This window comes from Tursiops truncatus, chromosome 14, assembly GCF_011762595.2.
Source record: "Tursiops truncatus isolate mTurTru1 chromosome 14, mTurTru1.mat.Y, whole genome shotgun sequence".
Classification (NCBI taxonomy): Eukaryota; Metazoa; Chordata; class Mammalia; order Artiodactyla; family Delphinidae; genus Tursiops; species Tursiops truncatus.
This window is the reverse complement of record NC_047047.1, coordinates 75,431,285-75,448,051: the sequence shown is the minus strand read 5'-3', so window position 1 is coordinate 75,448,051 and position 16,767 is coordinate 75,431,285. Positions and strand designations below refer to the sequence as shown.

Genomic DNA, 16,767 nt, shown 5'->3' with positions numbered 1-16,767 from the left:
TGTAAACAGTCAAGATTGGCCTGGTTTGGAAACCCATCCTCCTCTGCCCACTCTTCTCTAAGTTACAGGCTGCAATTATGCAATCTTGTTCCCTCCTCTGTGTTAGACTGTATTTTAATTTCAACCCAGAACACCAAGAAAAGTACGAGCAGAAGGACCCACGTTTTAGCTTTCCACCAGGCCTAGTTTTTCAAGCTAGGTTGCAATAAATATATTGGACTGAAGATAATTCTTCTCCATACCTGGAGAATAACTTGCTTCTGATTTTTTTCTGAAAAGCTCTTATTCTGAATGGTATGTTATGCCAAAATGAGCCATGATTGACTATAATCTGTATTCCCTGGGAATTAAATAAGGCAGAGTCTTAGCTGGCAGAATAAGGCACTTGGCCGAAGATACTCTTAAGGACTCTACAGTATTGATAACTATAGAAAACCAGAAGATTTTTCAGTTGCTAAGTATATTAATAAAAGCCAGGAATTATCTTTGCTGTTAGCAAAAACAGAGTTTTATAAAAATTTCTGTTTTGTGCTCTTAATAAAAGGAGATCATCTACAGCAAAGGTTTTTGTCTGGTTGTTTTATTGTTAAAGCTGTTTAGTCTTATACAGAAAGTAAAGAGATATATTAGAAATGACTTCCCCTTGAGAAATCTTTAATCTGTTTGGGGATGACAGCTTATAGTGATGTTTCCTAGTTCTGCTTTCACATTCCGTTCTGTGACTTTTCATAAAATTTTATTTTAATGAGTATTCTTTTTCCTTGAGTTAGATTTCCCGGAGCTGTATACCTATTTTTTATTTGTTATTTTTCAAAAAGCAAGTTCTGTTTTTTAAAATAAACTTTAAAAATTTAAAATTTATTAATTTTACCTTATTTTAATTTTTTAAAATTTCTGTTTCCCTTATGACTTCCCTTATTTTTTAAATTTATGGTGGTGGTGGTAGGAATTATGGCTTCTTAAATTTAACATGTAGCCTCTTTCTGCCTTCTTTTCTTTCCTCCTCCTCTTCCTCTCTCCCTCCCTCCCTCCTTTATTCCTCTCATTCTTTCACTCTTTCTAATAATATGTTTACCTGGCGTATAGCTTAAGTTCTAGCCCATAAATTTAGAAGAATAGTATTCTTCTCTTTATTTTTTCTAAATTGTTTACTATTGTATATTGAATGTCCCCTTTGACCTAATAATAATTTATAATAATTTATAGGAATATTTAACTATTTCTCAGCACTTGGATTTTTTATTGAAAATTTGTTTGATGGCATTGTTAAAATGTGGTCTCTACAATGTCTGTCTTTAGGAGTATTGAGGTCTCTTCCTAGTTAGTATTCAATCAATTTTTATAAATATTCCATAGACATTTGAAAAGGTTGTGTATTTTTGTAAAGTACAGCATTCAATAGGTACCTATTGATTAAACCTTATTATGTACTTCAAATTATTGATGACCATGACGCTCACTGTGAGTTGGTAGATAAATTCTTCCTCGATATATGTTTTAGTTAACGTTTTCTTAAAATTCTAGAAAGCTACTTTATATATCTCAATACTATGCTATTTCTCACACAGACATTTATGATTCATATCACTGTTGTAAATGGAGCCAGTAGTTTGTACTAGTTTACTCTCTTTGCTCTATTGCTTTATATCGTAAATTCTATTGAAACTTATTTACCACTACTGTTTTCCTTATCCTTGCTTTTGCACATCTATACTTGAATTTTAGCTTTCTTTCATGAATTTTGTATGGTTTATAAGCAATGTGATTTTTAATTAAATGTGACATATTTGATTTTTAAATAGCATTTACACTACTTAAATTAGCATAATTACTGCCATGTTTGGTCTTGTTTCAGTCATTTTGCCCTTGCTTTCTGATTTTGAGGTTTTAAGTCTAGTTCTTATTTTTCTTGATAATTTGATCATTTTGTTTGTTTTTAGTTATTTCAGTAATTTGAATGGTAGAATAATATTTCAAACTCAAAAAGATCCCCCAAAAATCTGGAAATTAATGAAGTTTGTAACCAGGAAAATGAATGTTATTTTTACTTTTAATTCTAATTCCCTTTTCTTTGATTCCAGGATTTTATAATTTTGGATCCAAATTATTGTTCATGAAGTAAAAATACATATGATATAAATATATAAATATACGATAAGCACACACACACAGGCAGTCCTCTCTTTGCATGGTAGTGTGGGACTGTAAAAATGTCTATGTAAGCTGAAACTCTGCAAAATGATCTTAATAATCAATGAGAAAAATTATGATTCTTCCATGACCTTTAAAAATTTTGCCAAACATAAATAACTCTCTTATAGTTGGTTATAAATGTATAGGGAAATGAATAAAAGCTAGATTAATATTTATTTATTACTTGGTAATTTTTTAAAATAACAGTTTTCTTGAGATATAATTCACACACGATAGCATTCACTCCTTTAAAATGTATAATTTAGTACTTTTTAATCTCTTCAGAGAGTTGTGCAATCATCACCACTATTTAATTTCAGGACATTTCATCACTGCAAAAAGAACCCCACACCCACTAGCAGTTGCTCCTTCTTCCTTCCTTCTCTCAACAAATGGCAACCACTGCTGTACTTTCTGTCTGTATAGACTTGCCTACTCTGAACATTTCTTATAAATGGAATCATGCAATATGTGGTCTTTTGTGACTGGCTTCTTTCACATAGCATGTTTTCAAGGGTCATCCATGTTATAGCATGCATCAGTACTTAATTCCTTTTTATTGCTATTGTATAGAGGTACTACATTTATCAGTTGATGGGCATTTGGGTTGGTTCTATTTTTTTGGCTATTAGGAGTAATGCTGCAATAATTAGTGTACAAGTTTTTTTGTGGACCTATGTTTTCAATTCTCTTGGGTATATATATATATAGGATTGAAATTGCTGGGTCACATGGTAACTCCATATTTAACATTTTGAGGAACTTTCTTCCAAACTGTGTGCACCGTTGTGCAATCCTACTGGGACTGAATGAGAGTCCCGATTTCTCCACATCCTCACCAACGCTTGTTGTTAAGGACAGCAATTATGTGCTTACTAATTTTCTGCCTACTGGATCTGTCTTTTCTTGATAGAGGGGTGTTGAAGTCTCCAGCTATAATAGCAGATTCATCTATTTCTCTTTGTAGTCCTACAGTTTTTGCCTCATAACTTTGATGCTCTGTTTTCTGGTGCATATTCATTAAGGATCGTTATGTCTTCTTGGAGAATTGACCCTTTTATCAGTATGTAATGCCTCTCTTTTTCCTTGGTAACTTTCCTTGCCCTAAATTCTTCTCTGTCCAAAATCATATAGCTACTCTAACATTGTTTTGATTAGTGTTAACATGGCATATCTTTCTCCATTCATTTACTTTTAGTCTATATGTTTCTTCATATTTAAAGTAGGTTTCTTGTAGAAAACATAGAGTTGGGTCTTTTTGATCCACTGTCTTTTAATTGGTGCATTTATACTCTTGCTGTTCAAAATGATTATTGATATATAGTTAGATTAATATCAACCACATTTGTTACTGTCTTCTTTTGTTGCCTTTGTTCTGTGTTTCCCACTCACTCTCTGCCTTTTGTGGTTTCAGTGATTCCATTTTCTCTTCTTTCTTAGCATATTCGCTATACTTATTATTTTACTTTTTTTATTGATTACCCTAGAGTTTGAAATATACAAGTAATACAGGTTCACTTTAAAATAACACTGTATTACTTCATGGTAGAGCAAGTATCTTATAGTAAAATAATCTTAATTCCTCCCTCTTGTCCCTTTTATAATTGCTGTCATTCATTTCACTCATACATTATATATGTGTATATATATATATATATATATATATATATACACACACGTATATATAACTCATAACTGAGTGCATTGTTGCTATTATTTTGAACAAACTATTATTTGTTAGACAAGTCAAGAATACAGAAAGATAGACATTTTAATTTTACTTTCACTTATTCCTTCTCAGGTGCTCTTCCTTGTTAAATGTAGATCTTAGTTTCTGACCTATATATTTTTTCCTTCAATTGAAATAACTTTGAAATAACTTCTTTAAATATTTCTTGCAAGGCAGGTGCCCTGACAACAAATCTCCTCAATTTTTTTTTTTTTTTGTCTTAGAAAATCTCTATTTTTTCTCTGGCTTTTTTCAGGGTTTTTTTTTTTTTCTTTGTCATTTAGTTTCTGTAGTTTGAAAATGATATACCTAGGTATAGTTTTTTTGTGTGTTTGTTTTTGCATTTATCCTGCTTGGTGTTCTCTGAGGTTTGGTATCTGATATTAATTTGGGGGAATTCTCAGTGATCATTGCTTTAAACATTTCTTCTGTTCCTTTCTCTCTTTCTTCTAGTATTCCATTAAGCACATGTCACACCTTTTGTAGTTGTCCCACCATTCTTAGCTATTCTGTCCTGCTTTTTTTCCCCAGTCTTTTTTCTCTTTGTTTTCAGTCTTGGAAGTTTCTTTTGAGAGATCCTCAAGCTCAGAGATTCTTTCTTTAGCCATGTCCAATTTACTATTAAGTCCATTAAAGGCATTCTTCACTTATGTTACAGTATTTTTGATCTCTAGAACTTCTGTTTGGTTCTTTCTGAGAATTTCCATCTCTCTGCTCACATTGCTCATATGTTTTGCAGTTTACTTTATCCATTAGAGCCCTTAGTGTATCAGTCACAGTCTGAGACTGGTTCTGATGCTTACTTCAAGCTATGATTTCTTGCCTTTTTATATATCCTGCAATTTTTTCTTGAGAGACAGACATGATGTATTGGATAAAAGGAATTGCTGTAAATAGGCCTTTAGATATGCTAGTAAGATGTTGAGGGAGGGGAAGTATTCTATATTCCTAGATTAGGCTTCAGTTTTTCAGTGAGGTTACTACACCTCTAGACTGTGGACTTTACATGTACTTCTTGGTTCTCCCCCCTCATTCCTCCTTGAGTGGGACGGGATGGCTAGAGTGGGCTGGGGTGGGATATTTCTCTTCTCCAAGTGAATGCCAAAGCTAGCTAGAGTTAACTATTTCCCTTCTCCCAGGGCAATTAAACTCTGATAAAACTCCAGCAGATTTGGCTCTGGTTAATTAGTTTCTCCAGAGGGCACACTTTATTAGGATGAACGGAATGCTGTGGGATATTTCAAAATGGTTCTTTTCCTCTCCTCCTATGGGAAACGTGAGGGGATTTTCCCTGGCAATCACTTTGAGAACCTGCTAGAGCTCTAGAAGATAGAACTCACAAAGTTGTTGGAACTCCCCATTATTGGGTCCCTCTGGAGTTTTTATCTCTCAGGCTTGTCCACACTGAGCCCCCATCAATTCATCGATTATAGTTCAGGTTTCCCTATCCTGTCAGTGGTTTTGTGGAGGTTTTTTCTCGTGGGTTTCTGAGACAGTACGTTGTGATTCTCTGTATTTGCTTGTCTATCTCTCTAAGTTTGGGAGCAGCAGTTTGCTCTATGACCTCACTTCCCTTAGAGATTTAGAAGAGTTGTTGATTTTTGTTTGTTAAGCTTTTACTTGTTAGGATGGAGTGGAAACTTCCAAACTTCTTATGTGCTAGACCAGAAACTGGAAGTCTGCATCATATTTTTGAAATGACATAATTCAAAATATTCTACATTTCACAAAAAAAGAAACTCATCCTTCTCCAGGTTAATTTTGTTCAGATGAAAGGTTATTAATAGAAATATATATTAGATTGCATTTTTTCAGGATAGATTGAAGGACCTGGAGACTCGTCAATGCATACAGTGATCATAACATGTTCTTTCCTACAGGACAAACATTGGTCAGATCCTTATGAAATAGTTACGTATGGTATGCTCTGATAGAAAATTTTCCTTTCCTTTATTCTGATATCATGGGTTACTGTGACATGAATTATTAACATCAATAAGTCGTTTACTTTCCCCTCATGCCTGCCTGTGGTCTAATTTATAAGCTACAGGATAGAAATTGAATCTTCAATGAAGATGGGCATTTTATGAATCTTGTGGAAAGAACTCTGCTAGGTACTCTTAACTATTTATACTTAGAAGAATAATCTTGGGTGGAAGGTCCTAACTAACATCACTTAGGCAATTGTCACACAGCACCAGGGGACAAATTATATTTTCAGGCCTATTTATAGTGTAGAAGCAGGTGACTTTATGAAAGCAGACTGCTAACTAAAGTTCCAGTCAAACAAGAATTAATTATGCAGAACCAAATGAACTAGTGAAGGCAAATTGTGGTTGTTTGTCCTGGAATATTATCGGTAGGTGTTATTCTTCATGTTCTATGTATTTTTTTATGGGAATCTGAGGAAGTTCTTTATATTTCTTTTTGATTTGTCTTTAGTCATCAAATTAGTAGTCTAAGCTTCTATAACAGAAATAAAAACACCCTTTAAATGATGTTGTGTTCTTCCTGACCAGAAAGAATTCATCAGCAAATATTTTTACTGTGTTTCTTTACTTTCACTGGCAAAATAATTATGGTCAAATATTCAGTGAGAATCTTATTTGGCAATCAGGGCTATAACTGGAGAGTTCTGTCTGAGCATAAATCTAATTCAACCAGGTATGACAAACCCGCTGTCAGGAATAAGTTTGTATTTCATGTTTAAATCCAATGCCCACAAGATCCTTCTAGGAATCTGTGGCCAGCCTTTCTGTGATCAAGAATGACCTTTGAGATTATTTACTAATGACCTTTGAGATTATTTACTATCACTAAGGTTAAAAGAAAATTATTCAGGACTTAGAAGTAAATTAAAAGGATTATTGTATATCCTTTAAAAATGCTGGGCATTGTCTAACAGACCCATTCAAGGATTGTTTAGTTTCCTGGGGGTATATTTTTTGTTTGACTTCCTATATATGATTAATTAGGGCCACAATTTTATGAAGTTGCACATTGACTTGTAGATTCCTATCCTGTAGAGATGCAAATATTTCTGTCTATTAGGAAGATCAGTCCAAACATTGAAGTTTCATTGCTTGGTAGAACATTAATCAGTTATGTTTCTTAGAACTGCAATCACTGTTCAACATTTTTTTCAGACACTATATATATTCAGTTTCTCGAACTCTCCCATGAACCAGATTTATTGTTTTGCTGCAACCATTAAATAGCTGACCTGTGTTTATTCTATAATTTTATAAAAATTTTAACTTTTTAAAAATATATATTTGACACTATTATCTCTATTTAGCTATTACCATGAAAAGTCTAAGGGTCTTTTAATATTTTTCTGTCTAAATGGAAGACCCTGTTCAATAGCATGTAGCCTTTGTTAAGATAAAGGAACATTTTCTTCTATTATATTTTTGTTTTTCTTTTATGCCTTTTCAGTTTCCATTACACTTATTAGTCATAATTTTGATCTCAGCATACTGTACTCTCTATTTATCATCTCTTCTCCCATCATGGTCATTTTTGCTTTTTGATCTGCATTCTTGGAAACCATTTACACTTTTCCATCTATAAAATTTTCAATTTTAAGCAATATGGATTTTACTTTACACAATTCTCAATTCAAATTTCAATTCCATATTTGTGTTTTTAACCTAATTTTTTGTTTCTTTCTCAGTCTCAGCTTTCAGCCCATTCAACCCCTTATGATCTCTAAACCATGTTTCATAGAAGCTATGTTTCTTTTTATTTTATTGAGATGAAGAATATAACTTATGACATGTTCTATTTATTATAGAAAACTTTTTTTTTTCCTGAGGTTGACTTTTCCTCTCAACTTTCAGGGTATTTCTCACCTTTTCTTATGTTACAGAATGTTTTTATATTCTCTGGACTGGCAATATTTCTTTGTTTTCTCATCTATCAATGAGGGGATATCTCTCAAAACCCAATGTTTGCCAGTTTGAAAGAGGCATAGGTTTCCTTTGGCCTTCTGTCTGCACTTGGATGCTTGCAGCTACTAGAATAGCTCTAAGTCCTGTTCTTTAATTAATGTGCAAAGCCCTTAGCGAAATTTTAGTGTCTGACCATTACTCATCTTCTGCAGCTCTGATAGACTGCCTACATGGCTTAATTTTCTTACTCTGGAAAATAATCTTTATCTCCAGGGCAGTAATTTCCAAATCTGACTGCTCATCAGAATCCCTTGAAAAGTTTTAAAAATATGTAGCTACTCAGATCACATGTTATCTTTCCTGGAATTTAATCTCCAGAGATAGGACTTGGAATTCATATTTCTTAAAAGCTTCCCAGGTCATTGTAATGCAGCTGGTGGACAGCCCCCTAGTTAAGAATAGCTAAATGTATCTGAGACAATTTATAGCTCTGCTTTAACCTACAACTCTTGATCTCACATCAAGAGTTCACCTATAGCTCTCTACCATCCATGACCACACAAGATACTTTTTCTTCCACCACAAACCTTGCTGCCCTGTAGAGTTGCAAATCTGCAAGTGAATGTCAAGTTCTAATAGATTGGGAGGAGACGTATATTTTAAATTCTGGTTTTTAAAATAAGGACCTATGCTATAGGGGATGAGCTATCTGACTTTCAGTTTCATAGAAGCTAGGCCAATAAGGGAAGTTTGAATTACCATCGTGTCTATTTCCTAGCTGGCCAAACGGGACTGTTTCAGAACATGGGTTTTCCTCAATTATGTTTTGACTTGATATACCAGACCTTCTCCCGAGAAGGTTATAGTTTTTACAAATGAACCTACTTGCCTCTTCCAAAACAGCTCCCAGGCATGTTCAGTCAGAAGATTAAAAACACAGCCTGTAGAATCTGAACTATCCATGTACTACAAGAGCATCTTCTCAGAGATAAAGTGAGTACTGTGTGAGATTGTGGAAACTAGGGGATGGCTTGCATTCACAGTGAAGAGTATGATCAAGTGTGTGTCTTATTAAAATGATTGACAAGGGCTTCCCTGGTGGCGCAGTGGTTGAGAGTCCGCCTGCCGATGCAGGGGACACGGGTTTGTGCCCTGGTCCGGGAAGATCCCACATGCCGCGGAGCGGCTGGGCCCGTGAGCCATGGCCGCTGAGCCTGCGTGTCCGGAGCCTGTGCTCCGCAACGGGAGAGGCCACAGCAGTGAGAGGTCCGCGTACCGCAAAAAAAAAAAAAAAAATGATTGACAAGATCTTTGCTATTGGTACAGCTTTCTGAAAGAAGCTGGCACCAAAGCGGGCAGTGGTTGTCCTCCTGTGAATGGGATCCAGCTTGGACTCTGAGTACACGAGCTCTATCTGCTCTGAGTTTCCCCATTTTATACAAAAGCTTATTAGGCATAAAGCTAGTGATGTCTACTCCATCTCCAACTCCCAGAAGTGCCAAGAATAAAAGCAAATCAGACATTTCAGCGAAAGCATCGACTCTATAGATTTGATGCAGGTTGGAGGTAACAAATTTTCAAATTGTCTTTAGAGACCAATTCAAATAATCATTTTTTTAAAAAGTTTCCTTCCCGTGCTGAGGGAAAAAAATGCAATCCACAGTGGATTGAGGCAGCAGAAATATTATCTGTTAAGTTCTGTTTCCAAGTAGTGCACCCCTAGGGAGAAAGGGAGTCTCTTTCATTCACTCATTCAGTTCACAATTACTAAGGAACGACTAACTATAGAGCCTGGAACTTTTCTAGGGCAGAGACTATAACAAAGAATAAGACAAAACAAGGTCCTTGCCCTCATGAAGGACCTGTCTGGGAGAGACAGACCTGTAAATAGATACCTAGGAGAACTGCACTGTTTTTCTCTGAAGAAAAATGTCAGTTAAGGCCATAGAGCATAATGAGGCTGCTGTTTAGATGGTCCTAAGGGACACCCTCTCTGAAGAGGAGACATTTAAACAGAGACTTGTATCACTGGAGGTGATTCAAGAGCCAGATCCCTGCTTTCCCCTCGTCTTTAAGAAGTTATTTATTAAGACAGTTGATCCACATTCCAGATCTTTCTTTCAGACTATAAAACTCTGGGAGCTACATTTATTTTCCTTAATTTGGGTGTTTTAAATAGTGTGGTCACCTGCTTACTTATTAACAGAGATCAAATAATAATTATTATCAATCCAGTTATTATTTTCCCTTACAAGTACAATTTTCCCCACTAAATCTGTTTAACTGTACATTCTTTTGGCTAGAAAATGGATTTTCATCAATCTTTTCAAGGATTACTGGTAATTATGCTCGGACCTAAGTAGAAAGATGCAGTGTGATATTCAGGAAATAATGTGGTCACTCGGGTCTGTATTTTACTCTTGGTTCTGCCATTTGCTAGCAGGTCTGTATTTTACTCTTGGTCGTGCCACTTGAAGCACAGTTTTTCTCATCTGTAAAACTGGTAGGATAGCTACCTTCCAAACACGTGGTCACTGTATGTTAATACTGTTCCACCTACTGCACAATCTGAAATTGCTGCAGTTATATTTCTCCATTGGTGACCTGAGTCTCTCTTCCATTTCAGAGGACAATTTGGCATGGCTAGTAAAGATCTCAATCATTCCACATCAACAAGACATGGAGGAGACTTCATCTTTGCTGGAATAGTTTTTATGTCTCATGTTGCAATGTAAGCTGTGATTCTCAGACTTCCCAGGTGGATTTCTCCAACAGCCCATATTTAATCAAAACTACAAGATGTGTTACACTGAGAAGCTAAGATATTGGTCAGGGTCACTCAGCTGGTTTATAGTAGAGATGCAACGAGAATCACCTTTTTCCAACTACATTGAATATTTTTCTTGTATCTTAGGATCTACACTTGATCGAAACTCTCAAGGCCAAAAGTAGCCTTGGAAAGATGGTATAAATTACTAGATGGATAATTTTTGCTTTAACAGATTTGGTCAGTACCAAAACCTAATTTCTTTTGGAGGAAGGACAATTCTTTCACTTCAGAGAAGCATAAAAAACACATACTTGTCAATAACCAATGATGGAGAATTCAGCCTTGCTGAAATTAACTTTCTTTTATGATCCACTTTTGAACATGATGTAACAGGTCCAACCTTGGAATGAAAACATAGGGAGTGAAAACATACTCTTGCCTTTTCAATCTGATTTTAGGCACTGATTTTTCTCTTTAGTCTTCAGAAAACCATAAACAGTCTCATAGAAACCCTGATGTTGGGGATGGGGAAAAAGGGAGAACTACATGATTTCTATATTTTAATATTATTGCTTTGACTCATTTTTGATTGAGGAAACTACCTTTTCTCTTGTCAAACAATACAAATCTCTAGAAATACACCTCCCCTGATACACACAGTGGTTGGAGGCCTCCTGTGGGGAACATCTGTGGCTCTAGTTCTGGGCCACTTCTCAGCTCACTGCCAAACTGCCCATCAGGAAACCTGACACTGCACATTCCAACCTGCCTCACCATCATAAAATCATACTTTTTTTTTTGCTCTGGGGACCTTTGAAGAAAAGATACCTATTTTTGCTTTGCTTTTCTTATAAAAATATAAATGCTTTGATAAGCATTTTCTCCTGATGTATCAAAAGACACTTCCATCCATTGATTTTCAGAATGTCCTCACTCTTATTTTTTCATGGTCCTGAGAGAACAAGTGACTGGTCCAGTGTTTCACAGTGAGTTAGAGGTGGAGTTAAGATTGAATCTCGAGGCTCCTTGACAATTATTTTCAATTTTCCCCCAGTGTACTTTATTACTTCTTTACACAACCTCTAGGTTCAAAAGCCCTTTCGACAACTTCTAGGTCATCACCTTATTTCGTTAAGAGTGTCAGAAGTTACAGTTTTCTTCTGGAAATGTATGCAGAAATAGCATGAAAAATTCTTATATTTCTCTTGGAATATACCACATTTTTTTTTTTAATTTTCTTTGGGAAGTCACAAAATGCTCTAAATTTATGAAGTGATCACAGTAATGATTTGTTTTTCTTTTCTTTGTCTCCTTGGGTCATAACAATAACTTTTGTAATTTAAAACTATGAAAAATTCACTTGCATATTGTTGGATGTCTCCGGTGCTGTCATTCCCCTGAGATTATCTGCCATGTGGCTTTCTCATGTTGTCTCCTTGCAGACATGCTGACCACTGGTGCGAGGTGTTTCAAAGGCTGACGTTTACTGCTCTTAGCATGCTGATGTACATTCTTAGGGAAGAGAAGGATGAAAATCTTGAAGTTGTATTGTCAGACTCTGAAGTAATCATTATTCTTGGGCAATTGAGAGAGAAACACTGTCATATCGGTTGTGTTTGGATATCATGTCAACCAAACAACTGCCTCAAGTTTTGCTTTTCAGTACAGTGCTTTAATGTCATCTATGAACAGCCTGGGTATTCAGTCTTTACCTATTAAGGTGACAGATACTACCAGGTGACACAGCAGAGTACAAGTTGTCCAAGTTGTAGTTTGAGCCTTTATCTAGTATATTAATTATAAATATCAAAAGGCATAATCAAATTGATTTTAGAAGGTAATACAGGGCAGAGGTTAGAGCATAGATTGGATTAGATCTGTATATTGTATTTTTTTTAAAACCATTTTTATCATCACCCCGCTAAGGACCTCCCCACCTTTTTAAGGACAACTTCATATTTGCTGCTTTTATTTTTTATCTACTCTGCCAGTCTCTGCTTTTTAATTGGTATTATTTATACCATTTATACTTAACTTACTACATCAGGGCTTAAGTCAGCCATTTAAATTTTTGTTTTCTTTTTGTTCCTATGTTTCTTATTCCTCCATTTTTTATTTGTTTGCTTAGTATTTTGTTTTCCTGTGGGTTACTTGAACGTTTTTTAGGATTCTGTTTTGCTTTCTTTGTAGTGCTTTTGAGTACATTGCTTTGTATAGTTTACTTAGTGGTTGATCTTCATATTACAATATACATATTGTTGTATTACAGTCTGTTAACATCAGCATTATAGCATGGAAACCTCATTTCCATCTAGATCCTTTTACCATCACCACTATTGAAATATCATCAACTTGAAATTCAGATGATATTGTGGACTGAATATATGTGAACCCCTCCCCAACCCCAAGTTCACATGTGAAACCCTAACCCCCATGTGGCTGTGTTTCGAGATAGAGCCTATAAGGAAGTAATTAATATTAAATGAAGCCATAAGGTTAGGGCCCTGATCCAATAGGATGAAGAGGCATGAGAGAGCTTTCTCTCTCTTTTTCTCTCCCCTCTCCCACCCCTCCCCAGCAGGCAAACACCAAGGAAAGGCCATGTGAGGACATAAAAAGAAGGTGGCTGTCTATAAGCTAGGAAGAGAGTCCTCATCAGAAGTCCTGCCAGAAACTTGATTTTGGACTTTCCAGCTTCCAGAACTGTGAGAAAATAAACTTCTATTGTTTAAGTCACTCAGTCTATGGTATTTTATATGGCAGCCCAAGCTGACTAATGCAGATGGTGTTATAAATTTTGCTTCAGTCCTCAAATAAGATTCAGAAAACTCATCAGGAGAATAATCTATTATGTTTAGTCATATTTTGGTTATTTTCATTTTTTTCCCTTCTTGATGCGCTAAGATTCCTTCACTTATCATTTCCTTTCTGCTTGAAGAATTTCCTTTAGCCTTTCTTTAAGTGTATATCTGTTAAGTAACAAAGTCTCAGAGTTTTCTTTCACATGAGAACATTTTTATTCCCTTCTCACTACTGAAGAATAGCTTTGCAAGATATGGAGTTTGCAGTTAATAGTTCTTTTCTTTCAGGACTAGAAAAATACTGTGTCACTTCTTTTTGTCCTCCGTTGTTTCAGATGAGAAATCTGTAATTCAAATTGGTATTTCTCTAAAGATAATACCTTGTTTCTACCTGGCTGCTTTCAAGATACTGTCTTTGTTTCCAGTGTTTAGAATTGAATTATGCTGTGTCGTGTTGTGGATTTCTTTAAGTTTACCCTACTTGAAATTCTATTAGCTTTTAAAATCTGTGTATATATCTATATCTATCTATCTACCTATCTATCTATGTCTTTCTCCAAATATGGGAAGTTATCAACCATTATTTCTTCTAATATGGGACTCTAATGATATGAATTTAGATTGTTTGTTATTGACTAGATTAGCTAGAGCTGAGTTAAAATTCTGTTTAAGCCACTTAGTAGCTAAATTATCTAGGTAAAATATTTCAGATTGATTGATTGATTTCTATAAAATAAGACATGAGGCCAGTCTGTATTGGACCTCTGTTGCTTTAATCAGCAAACACTGCCACCACCACCACCACCCCCCGCCCAGTGGGACTTTATGCACATAGACACACATTGTTTTCTTTGGGGAACTTCTCTTTCCTCATTGTATTTGGTGGGGCTGCCAATCATAATCACCACAACCCTTACCACACTCCACAAAGATTGAATTGTGTTCACCCTAGGAAGTAGACTGAATGAGACATCAGCATTACCATGTTCAGCCCAGTAACGGGACCAATGCCTCATCCATAAGACTAATTATTATTTATTGCATGTGCAAATAATGACTCAAATCCCAATAACATTTTTTTCCCAGAGCAGTGAGGTGACAAAATACTTAAAGATTTGTAGTGCGGGTCAGCAACTGGCTCTGGAATTCACTGCATTAGCAATCTAATTGTTCTGTCTCTTTATTGCTTGCTCCACATTTCTCCCTCTGCCTTTGGCTACATCTATCTTATTCTGCATGTCTTTATCTAGACTATCTCGGTATTTTTCTCCTTAAGTCCCTAAGCTTCTTTATTTCTCCATCCTCTCTCTTATGATCTCTGCTCCCCTGACATTTTTTTTTATTATTTTGTACCTATTTTGATTCCTACTTCTGTATTTTATTCCTTCTTACCTTCTCCATTTTATTTATTATTTATTTATTTATTTATTTTGTAACCAGCTTCCATTCACTTTATTTTTCTCATATAAAACTATGTGGTGGTCACAGCTGGAGCTTGGGTCCTCTGCAAGGAAGCTCTGGTGTGGGTCTTTACAAGATGGTCAGTGAATTCCTGCTATGGAGACTTGGTGAACAGCATCTGTTTCCAGAGATCAGGGGTGAGATAGCTGTAGGTCTTGGAAATGGCATCAAAGGTGGCCTTGGCAAAGTTGCCCAGGGTGGCAGTGCAGCCCCTGACAGAGGTGTAGCAGTCGTCAGTACTGGCCATCAGCAGCAGCTTCTTCGGCACAGGGGCTGAGTTGATGCCAGTGCCCCTGGGGCAGGGATGAGACTCACCAGGCCAGAGCCACAGAGAGCCAGTCATCTTGCAATGAACAGCATTGGGCTTGCCGATCTTGTTACCCCAGTAACCTCGCTGCATGGGGACGATGGAGAGCTTGGCCAGAATCATGGCCCCACAGATGGCAGTGGCTACCTCTCTGGAGCACCTGACACCCAAATGATGTCCATTGTAATTCTCAGTGGCGACAAATGCCTAGAACCTGGTCCCGCTGGCCAGCACGGGTCTGCTTTTGCACAGGCATTATCTTCAAAACCTTGTCCTTGAGGGATGCCCCCAGCAAAAAGTCAATGATCTCAGATTCCTTGATGGGCAGAGAGAAGAGACAGATCTCCTCCAGGGACCTGATCTTCATGTCCTCGACCAAGTGACCCAGCTTGGTGACAGGGAGCCTCTCCTTGTCCTTGGCCCCAGCCCCGGGATGACGTAAACTACCTCAGTCTCCTCTCCCGGGGCCGCCTCGGCCTCCGAGCCCTCCAGCAGCACCGGTATCATCTGCCATTTGGTGTTTTTATGGAGAAGAATCTTACTTCTCCACTTTAATCTTTTTGCTTCTTACCCGTCTTTCCAGATCATTTTCTCTATTCAGTATCAGATCACAATGGGACTCTAAGTTACGTGTATTTATTTAGTATTTACTGTTTATTCAGTATTTATTTGCTATCTCTTGGAATAAAGATTTATCTTCCTTTTTCTAACTGAAAGAAAGTCATTTAATGTATTAAAATGAATATATGTAATTTAAAATATTCTATACAATCTAATTAAATATTTAATATATTTAAGTACCAAAGTTAAATATATTTGTGTAGGGAAGATAATATAAGTTTTTATTCACCTCCAGCTCATGATTAATTTTGCTTTTCTTGTGGATTAAAGGTTGTTAATAGGAAAAAAAAATCCTCATCCCTCTTGTAAACATGGGTCTCTGATGTCTTTTATTAAGTTAGTGCTAAAGCCACAAACAGCGAATGTGACAAGCAGGTCTGATGACAGCAATGTAAATTAATCTCCCTAAGCTGGACCATCTGGTTTTTGGAAACTGAACAGGAAACACACAGCCCTAGCTCAGCATCTAGAGTATTCATTGGCTGGTGAGTGTTGACTATGCATATTAGTCAGTCAGAAATGTCCAAAAGGAAGAGCACACCATGGCCAGTGATCTGGCTGAGTGGACAGACCTATTCTTTGGTTAGAGAATGATTCTTTATTCAGCTCATTCTCCAGACCTCAATTCTGCCCCAGTCAATTCTGCTCTGCTATAGAGCTGGTCCCAGTAGAAAAGAAAGAGGGAGGTAACAGTCCCTGTGTCTCTGCCTGAGGGATGGCAAGGAAGCATGGCTACACTCATACTTCCTGGCCACTAGCTCTGCAGCTCAAGCTGTTCTCTTTTGCTATATGTCTTCTCTAAGGCTTTCCTCTGCTAACCTATCCCAAGTGGTGCTTAGTGCTCTGTTCTCCATCTCTACATCATAGGCTCAGCAGAAGAATTTATTTTCTTATTGTGAATCAATACATCATAGGCTCAGCAGAAGAATTTATTTTCTTATTGTGAATCAATACAATAATCTCTCCTGGTGGAGGATTTTCAACCTTGAACC

General features: G+C 36.4%; 1 pseudogene; it reads right to left on the bottom strand.

Moving 5' to 3' along the window:
- Positions 1 to 14,857: 14,857 nt before the first annotated feature.
- LOC101327421 (small ribosomal subunit protein uS5 pseudogene) lies at positions 14,858 to 15,668 on the bottom strand (annotated as a pseudogene).
- Between the last annotated feature and the right edge of the window lie 1,099 nt (positions 15,669 to 16,767).